Here is a 10,201-nt window from a genome sequence, read left to right as displayed (position 1 = left end):
ATACAAATCAAACCAAACACAACCCAATATCCCAAGTCCAAGACTCCTTTGTCTCTACTAGTATCTGCTTTTAAAGGAGCGTCTGAACCACAGCGGCAGGTGTAGGCAATGAACTGCAGATTGAGGTGAGTCGTAGGCGGAGCTACAAATCACCCAAATTCCAACGGGAACCGTCACACCCCTCCCCATAAGACAGGGACTCCCACAAAGATCCCTGTAACAAACATAGTAAAATACAAAACAATCACATAGTATACACAAAACCAACACTAAAGACAACTCCCAAAACACCGGGGGGGTTGACACCAAAAATAAATCCAATAGCTACATCATGTACTTGGAATGCGCGACAGCGCATCCGCTACCACATTTTCTGATCCTCGAACGTGCCGAATATCCAAGCAGAAAGACTGCAAAAACAGGGACCACTGGATCAACCTTTGATTCGGACACTGTAGAGAATTCAAAAAGGTCAGAGGATTATGATCTGTATATATCACAATTGGTGCACTGGAATTAAGATAAACAGCAAAGTGCTGCAATGCCCAAATAAGGGCTAATGCTTCTTTCTCAAATACAGAGTAGTGTCGCTGATAAGAATTAAACTTCCTCGAAAAGAAACTGACTGGATGATCGACACCTTCCGCATCGGACTGCTGCAGAGCAGCCCCAGCTCCCACGTTACTGGCATCAACATGCAACGTGAACGTTTTATCGAAACACGGTGCCAGAAGCACAGGTGCTGAACACAGCAAGGACTTAACATTTTCAAAAGCCAGTTGGCAACTAGAAGACCAGACGAACTTTGTCTTACTCTTTAATAAATCCGTAAGAGGTGCCACTACGGTGGAGAAATTACAACAAAAAGATCGGTAGTATCCTACCAATCCTAAAAACCGCATAAGCTCTTTTTTTGTCGTGGGGGGAGTCCTGGATGGCCTGTACCTTCGCCTGCACCGGACACACTTTACCATTCCCTACCACCTTACCGAGGTACGTCACGTTTGCTTTAGCGAACTCACATTTTGCTAAGTTCACTGTAAGCCTAGCATCAGATAAACGTTGCAACACTACACGAAGGCGCTTTAAATGAGATTCCCAACTGTCACTAAAAACGACCAAATCGTCCAAGTAGACAGCACAACCCTCAAGACCCGAAATTACTCGGTTCATGAGGCGCTGAAAAGTAGCCGGAGCATTTCGAAGACCGAAACTCATAACCTGATAAGAGAATAGCCCGGACGGTGTAACAAAAGACGATATTTCTTGTGCTCTCTTTGTTAAAGGCACTTGCCAATAGCCCTTCAGCAAGTCAAACTTGCTGACGAACTTGGCTGACCCAACCTGATCAACGCAACCATCAATGCGGGGCAGAAGGAAACAGTCTGGTTTAGTTAAGCTGTTGACTTTGCGAAAATCTGTACAGAATCTAACTGTACCATCTGACTTTCCCACTAATAAACACGGAGAAGCCCAATCAGAGGACGAAGGTACCGCAATATTGTGATCCTGCATATACTTGATTTCCTTCTCCATTAATTCCCGTTTCTCAGGTGCAACACGGTGAAAACGCTGTTTGATAGGCTTTGCGTCCCCCACATCAATATCATGCTGCACCCAGTACGCGAAGGCACATCTCCAAACAATTCAGGAAATCTACGTAACAACTGACATAACTCCTGACATCTTTCATGAGACAAATAACAGAAAATAAGTTCTAAGTTCTTCAAGGACTCAGAATTTTTTAAGCGACCGCGGAACACACAATCATCAGGTGAAATGGTCTCCTCTTCCTCCCCCACTAAACTCACCTTACCCCCACTAACAGATACTGAAGAAAGTACTGAATGCACAGATGTCCGATTCATTACAGATTTGGTCTTATTTTCATAGTATGGTTTTAATAAGTTTACATGGTACCATTTAACTGACTTTTTCCGTGATGAAGTTATAACTTCATAATTTTCATCACTCACCTTGCGTTGCACAACAAACGGGCCATCAAATTTGGCTTCGAAAAGAGAAGTTACTATTGGCCGGAGTACCAGAACTTGATCTCCTGGTTCAAACACTCGACGTTCAACTGTACGGTCATACAATCGCTTCATATTTTGTTGATGTTTTTCAAGGTTTACTTTTGCGAGTTCTCTTGCCTGAATGAGTCTGTTCTTGAACCCCAAAACATATGATGACAAATTTTTCGGAGGCTCCGCAACTTTACCAGCCTCTTGAAAAACAGACAATAAACCACGAACTTTATGGCCAAAGACTAAATCATTAGGACTAAAACCCGTAATTTCCTGTACTACTTCGCGAGCAGCTAACATCATCCAGGGTAAACCCTCTTCCCAATCTCGATCTAACTGCACACAATATGCTTGAAGCAGCGATTTTAAGGACTGATGAAATCTCTCCAACGCACCCTGACTTTGTGCGTGGTACGCAGTAGATTGATTATGCTTAATGTGCAGCTGTTTCAGAACCTGCTGAAAAAGATGAGAAGTCAGGTTTGAACCTTGGTCACTTTGGATGGTTTTTGGAATTCCAAAGACAGATATAAATTGAGTTAACACTCTCACAATAGAACGCGATGTAATACTACGTAATGGATATGCTGCCAGAAAACGTGTGTTCAAACACATCACGGTAAACAAATAATTGCTTCCAGACTTCGAACGAGGAAGTGGCCCGACACAATCAACAATGAGATGTTCAAAAGGTTCGCCAACAGCTTGAATTGGTTTCAGAGGTGCAGGTTTCAACACTTGATTCGGCTTACTGGTTAGCTGGCAGGTCTTACATTTTTTTATATAAACAGAGATGTCTCGTTTTAGACACGGCCAAAAAAAATATTGCAGCAAGCGATCATAAGTCTTACGCACGCCCTGATGACCTGATTGATCATGTGCAATTTCGATCACTGCATGTCGAAACTTAACAGGAACCACCACCTGGAAGACAGGATCCCCAACCAAGTCACCTTTGTGAGGAATCCATTTCCTCAGTAACACTCCATCACTGACAAAATATTCATGAGCAAGGTTACCGATTTCTGCTTGACTTCGTTCCGTTTCATTTTTATTATTAGCAGTAACTATAGGGAACACTGAACTGTCAGCCCATACACGCTCACCTACTAGTCCGTTTCCTAAAATAATATGAACTCCTTCAATTGGCAAGGCTGGTCGTACTCCCACTACAACCTCACCTTGAATCAATTCAGACTGAAGTCTTACCTTATGAAGAGGCACAGACAGAACATTCAGTCCTATTCCCCTAATTAACACATTCTCACCAGTATGGGATAGCGAGGAAAACGGCAGAACAGATTGCAAGATGAATGAATCCATTGATCCAGTATCCCGTAATATTTTAACAGGGACTTCTTTCTCATCTCCTAAAGATACATAACCTTCTGTAATGAAAGAGGAGTAAGAAGACAAAAATTCAACATCGGGTTTTTGATCTTCAAACATTTCAATTCCTTCAGACAGAACTGGTGCCACCGAAGCGGCAGGCTTAACAGGTGAATAGTACTCCCACTACAACCTCACCTTGAATCAATTCAGACTGAAGTCTTACCTTATGAAGAGGCACAGACAGAACATTCAGTCCTATTCCCCTAATTAACACATTCTCACCAGTATGGGATAGCGAGGAAAACGGCAGAACAGACTCCAAGATGAATGAATCCATTGATCCAGTATCCCGTAATATTTTAACAGGGACTTCTTTCTCATCTCCTAAAGATACATAACCTTCTGTAATGAAAGAGGAGTAAGAAGACAAAAATTCAACATCAGGTTTTTGATCTTCAAACATTTCAATCCCTTCAGACAGAACTGGTGCCACCGAAGCGGCAGGCTTAACAGGTGAATATGCTACAGTTAGTTTGGATTTATTCTTAAGGACTGGACAATCCAATTTCCTTTCTCCCGGCAGTAATTGCATATTTTACTCGGGTCAAATTTTCCCGTGAAAACACGGTCATTTTTAGATGGAGACTTTACAGAGGTAGCAGACTGAACATCATGAACATGCACATCAATAAAAACGGATTTGTGCATCAGTACAAAGTCATCGGCTAATGTCGCCGCTTCCTCAGGAGTTTCAACATTGTGCTCATTGATATATATGGCGACACGACTCGGAACTGTGTTTTTAAATTGTTCTAGAACCATCAAATGACTTAAATCTTCAAATGTCTTAATGTCTAGTGCTGTACACCAACGATTAAAGTTTCTCCTCAAATCTCTGACAAATTCTAAATGAGTTTGTACCTCTTCTTTTTTCTGCAAACGAAAACGCTGTCTGTATGCTTCTGGTACGCATTCATATGCCTTTAAAATTACAGATTTAACTTTATCATAATCTCTACAGTCATCGACCGACATTGAAGAGAAAACTACTTGTGCTTTCCCGGTTAACACACATTGTAGCAAAGCAACACAATTATCGATAGACCAGTCCCTCATTTCTGCCTGTCTGAGATTACATGAAGAAACACAACAAACTGAGACGAACTGTGACAACGTCTCCAAGATGCTTCAAGAAACCTACCTGCAAAGCTACCTGAAAAACTATGCACAAGTGCACTTAGGGCAAAAGCTGCTTTAAATGCAAATGATGCAAATGTTGATTTGGTTGCACTTTATTTTACAGTATGTGCAATTACCTACCTAAGAAAGTACTAGTAATATATGGTAACTACATGGGGTAGGTTTAGGTTTAGGGGTAGGTTCAGGGTTAGTACCTAGTTTTTACCTTGTTATTACTATAAGTATGTACATGAGTAACAGGACTGTAAAATAAAGTGCTACCGTTGATTTAATTTAGTTAATAGGAGTTAATTGATAAAGAAAATCTATTTATGACATTATTTTTGACAGTATCGTCCTTTTACAGCATTTTTACACAAGTGCCTAAAACCTTTAACAGTACTGTAGCTTTGCAGGTAGGTTTCTTTAAGCATCTTGGAGACGTTACCACAGTTCTTCTGGATTTAGTCTGTCTCAGTTTGTTCTGCATTCTCAGAAAAGAAGGTACAAAAGCTGTCACTGGGGTAGTACCTTTTCAAAAGGTACACTTTTGTACCTTTTAGGTACTAATATGTACACTTTAGGTACTAATATGTACCTTTAAGGTACCAATATGGACTGTTTAGGTACAAAGGTGTGCCTTTTGAAAAGGTACCGCCCCAGTGACAGCTTTTGTACCTTTTGTTCTGAGAGTGTGTTTCTTCATGTAATCTCAGACAGACTGGATGATGATCAGATCAGATCTCTGTGTGGAGCACTGGCTGTTGTCAGACTCCTTGTGCAAACAAAAATCTCACTGGGTTATTACAATTAATGGCAAAATGAGTGTTTGGAAATGTAAACTGTTATTTCCTAGTGACACACTACAGCAAAAGATAGAAATAACTGAAACCATTTTTTTTAGCTGGTGAAAATACTAGTGTTCAATTATTTTGGCCACCACTGTAATTTTAAAACAGACTACAAAAAAATGAAACACTGTTCTGATCACAGTTTGTATTTGTTGCATACAGTATATCACATGCACAGACTTTCACGTACTAATATGCAGTCTGTGTAGTCACTCATCCTGCCCACATATTAAAAAACTGGGGTGGTGATTTAATGACTAAAGGATGGCATCTTTAGGAAGATCTATGAAAATGTCTGTTAATGCATTTTTAATGTTTTTAATCCTTTATTAACCCTATATTTTTCAATTCTAGGAATCACACTATGGGACAAAGAGCAGCTGCAGCAGAGTATACGTGCTCATCCTCAAATTAATACAGGTCTCAGTGTTACAGCTTCAGACTCCATTGAGGAAAAATCTCACTTACTGAACATTGACGGTTGTCTAAAATTGAGTCTTTTAAGTGGACTTGTCAATGTAAGTGGAGCAGCCAAGTATCTTAGTGACACCAAGAAGTCATTCAAACAACAGAGACTGACCTTACATTATCATTCAACTACCAGGTTTGAAGCACTGACCATGAATCACTTGGCTTCTGGAAATATAGCTCACTACGAAGTGTTTGATAATGATACAGCCACACATGTGGTGACAGCTGTGCTGTATGGGGCAAATGCTTGCTTTGTTTTTGATAGAGAAGTTTCATCAGATGAAAACAAGAGCACTGTAGAAGGAGAAGTAAAAGCTGCCTTTGAGAAACTAAAGGGCATTTCAATAGGTGCACAGATTGATATGAGCATGAATGAAAATCAAAAGACTGCCATTCAAAAATTCAGTTGCACATTTTACGGTGACTTCCAGCTACCATCTAATCCAGCCTCTTTTGAAGATGCTTTGAGGGTTTTTGCTGATCTTCCAAAACTGCTGGGAGACAACAAAGAACTTGCAGTTCCATTGAGAGTTTGGCTTTATCCCTTGGACAAACTACATTCATCTGCTGCAAAACTTCAAAAAGAAATCCACACAAGTCTAATCAGAAATCTTGAATCAGTAATCGAGAGCTTAAACATCACTGAAATGAAATGCAGTGACCTTCTGAAGGACGCACCTTCTTTGGCTTTTGCAGGATTTCGTAATAAAATCATGCACATGAAGCAAAATTGCTCTGCCTATAAGTTGAGTCTCATGAAGAAACTTGGCTCTCTTTTGCCAAAAATCCGTGGGGACTTGGAAAAGGAAACTGCTTTGAACGGCCCTGATTGATCTTCTTCGTGATCATGATGAATGTCCATTCAGAGGAAGTGATCTTGAACAATGGTTCAAAGAGAAAGAAACAGAATCACTCACAATTAAATCATTACTTAGACAACTGAATGATACTGGAGCAAAGGTGGAAGAGAATCTGGATGAGATTTTGATGGATCTTGATGTTGAAAATGTGGTTAGCTACACTTTCCCATCATTTGAGTGGCCAGATGTGCTCCTTTCTAAGCAAAAGGCCTTCCTGAGTCTATCAGCACAAGACAACAATGACGGAAATGCACCGGATCCTGAACAAAACACTGTGTTCACTCCTAACGTCAAAATGACTATGAGGAGAAACCTGACAATCTTTAAAAACCTGATCAAATCAAATACATGTAAATCAACTAAATTTATTGTCGCATCAAAAGAGATGAAAAACCTTCCAGTTTCCTGCATTCTCCTGTATGAAAATGGATCTGAGGAAGCCACTTGTTTCACTCCTCCATTAAAACCATCCTGCCCAGTCATTGAACAGATCACAAGTGACAGAGTGGTTTTGAAGGTGTCTTCATCATGTCCTGCAACAGAAAAGCTCAGCTTACTGTACAAAATGAAGGAAGTGAAGGGCTGGAAATATCAGTCTGTGCTACAGGGACAAAGTACAGTTACTCTGACAGATCTCAGACCAGACACTGAGTATGAGGTCAAATGTGCAGCCGTGGGGAAACTGGACTACTCCGTAGACAGTGATGTCATCAGAGTTACTACACACCCAGGCAAAAGCAGAGAGGTATGATGTGTATTCATGAAATACCAACTAATACCACTTCTCCATACAGAAATCGATTCATTTTTGCAATATTTGATAATAATTTGAATTTAATATTTTTGCAATAAAACTGATATTTCCTACTGGCACACCAAAACAAAAGATATAAATAACCATTTTAAATGATTTTGTGAAATGTCTAATAAAACCGTAGGCAACAGCAAATAGCTTGGCAGGTTGTCATGGAGAAAGAGTAAAATTTGTGCAGGGAGCTGATCAGTATAATTTTATCATAGGTGTTCATGGTCTTCTCTGATGATGAGAAGTTCTTAATCAGAGGGAAACGAAGTAAATAATTGTATACCACTAATAATCTGAAACAACATCTAGTGTTTGTAGATTCAAGAGGCCAGCTACTTTAGCACTCGAATTGTACAAAGCTCAGAAGTGTCAGCAAACCTTGCAGAAAACTTTACTTTAACTGCTAAAGTTGCTAAATACCAAACTATGTGGTGATTTCATAATAGGTGTGGTCTAGGGCTCTGGCTTCTTTGATGTAGAAATCTTCTCCAGTAACAGTATCCAGCTAACAAAAATATATTCCAAGAATGTTTTGTTAACATTCCCACTAAGTTATATAAACATTATTTCTGAATGTTTTGTAAACGTTTAAACAGTCCAGTTTTTTAATGTTTGAGGAACATTCTAATCTACCATTGTCATAACGTTATGAGAAACTTATATTTTAATGTTCTCTCTATGTTTGAAACACCCATATTTTGTTATGAGAATGTTTTTTACAGATTATACAAACGTTCCCTTTGATCTTTTATATCGGTTATGACAACGTTATTTCTAGATGTTTTGTAAACATTCGAAATGTCCAGTTTTTTTATGTTTGAGGAACATTTTTTGTTTATGTGAACGTTACAGGAACATCTCAATCTACCATTGTCATAACGTTATGAGAACCTTATTTTTGAATGTTCTCTCTACGTTAAAAACACCCATATTTTATGTTATGAGAACATTTTTTTAATGATTATATAAACGTTGGACAAACATTCCCTTTGATCTTTATACCTGTTATAACTGTTATTTCTGAATGTTTTTGAACTATCAAAATGTCCAGTTTATCTACATCAAGAAATAACTTTTCCTCATGGTAATGTGAATGTTAAAGAACCACTCCATTCTAACATTCTGAATACATTATGAAAACATATCTGAATGTTCTTTTAACATTTAAAAAACAAATTTTTATACTCCGTGAATGTTTTATAGGCTATGTGAGCATTAACGGAACTAGGGGTCCTATTATGCTTTTTCTCTTTTTCAACTTTAGTTAGTCTGTAATGTTGCTGTTTGAGCATTAAAAAGATCTGCAAAGTTACAACGCTCAAAGTCCACTTCAAAAGGAGATATTTTATTTAACAGAAATCACTTTTCAAAAACTACAACGAACGACTCGTTTGGACTACAACGCATATTTTCTGGGATTTGTGATATCACAAATATCGACGAATGGGACGAGACCTGGTTGAGCTGCACTAGAGAAGGCAACGAGTGTTATCACTATGTCGGAGACACGCTAGCTTTCCCAAGGCAGACGAACTTAGAGTGGTTACAATCATCCGGGTTTAAATCGTGCTCAAATTGATTTGATTTTGACTCAATATTTACACTGAAGCTTGCAGCAGGCGGCCGCGGCCATCTAAAAGGGGCGTGACATTTCCCGACCAGGCGCCGAGTGCTGCCAATCACAACACACACTGGCCCAGCTAACCAATCACAACACATTTCGTATTTCAGAAGGCGGGCCTTCATTTGATACAGGAACTATTTCGAGCCGTTCATGCCAGACTGGGGAAAGAGGAGTTGTAATACGTTCATGCCAGACTGGGGAGAGAGGTGTGGTAATAATGTAAAATATGTGAAAAATAATGTGTTTTTCGAACAACCTAGTATGAGAGCCTGTTCTAGTACACCCCCAAAACAAAATCAAGACTTTGTAAAAGAGCATAATAGGACCCCTTTAACATAGGGCTGGACAATAATTAAATAATATGTATCGCGATATAATTTTTTTTCAATAAATGTGATATTATTTTTAAACACATTTCCGATATTTCGATATACATTACCAGTGTTTCCCATACGTTGATTTATTTGTGGAGTTTGACTTCGTTGAATAAACATGAGCACTGCACGTTTCAAAATCAAAACACGTGGCGGGTGTTTTATGAATGTATCTCTGAAGGGAACCGTTCAAAATCAAAACGCGGGGCGGGTGTTTTATGAATGTATCTCTGAAGGGAACCGACTGTCTTCAGAAAAGTTTTGGCATTTTCATTTTATCTGATAAAGAAGCGTTCATGAGCAGAGCTGCTTTGAAGCCGTTACTGGGGAAACCGCTAGTTCTATCACTCTCAAAGCGCCTCATTCTAATATGCTGATTTGCTGATTATCAATATTTAATACAGTTGGGTACATTTTTTCAGGATTCTTTGATGAATAGAAAGATCCAAAGATCAGCATTTATCTGAAATAAAAAGCTTTTGTAACATTATACCTTATTCTATTCAAAAGCCTGGAGTCAGTATAATTACTGCACGTTTCAAAATCAAAAAATGTCGCGGGTGTTTTATATAAATGTATCTGTGAAGGGAACCGACTGTCTTCAGAAAAGTTTTGGCATTTTCATTTTATCTGATAAAGAAGCGTTCATGAGCAGAGCTGCTTTGAAGCCGTTACTGG

At 39.1% G+C, this 10,201-nt stretch overlaps 1 long non-coding RNA gene across 1 annotated transcript; it reads right to left on the bottom strand.

Moving 5' to 3' along the window:
• Positions 1-105: 105 nt before the first annotated feature.
• LOC107747248 (uncharacterized) lies at positions 106-9,241 on the bottom strand. Its single transcript, XR_001640781.1, has 3 exons — positions 9,231-9,241; positions 8,645-8,647; positions 106-181 (listed from the first exon to the last, which is right to left on the bottom strand). It is a non-coding gene; the product is annotated as an uncharacterized LOC107747248 (long non-coding RNA).
• Between the last annotated feature and the right edge of the window lie 960 nt (positions 9,242-10,201).

This window comes from Sinocyclocheilus rhinocerous, unplaced genomic scaffold, assembly GCF_001515625.1.
Source record: "Sinocyclocheilus rhinocerous isolate Xijiao unplaced genomic scaffold, SAMN03320098_v1.1 scaffold3456, whole genome shotgun sequence".
Classification (NCBI taxonomy): Eukaryota; Metazoa; Chordata; class Actinopteri; order Cypriniformes; family Cyprinidae; genus Sinocyclocheilus; species Sinocyclocheilus rhinocerous.
Note: the sequence above shows the minus strand (reverse complement) of the source record. Positions and strands in the feature narration are given on the sequence as shown.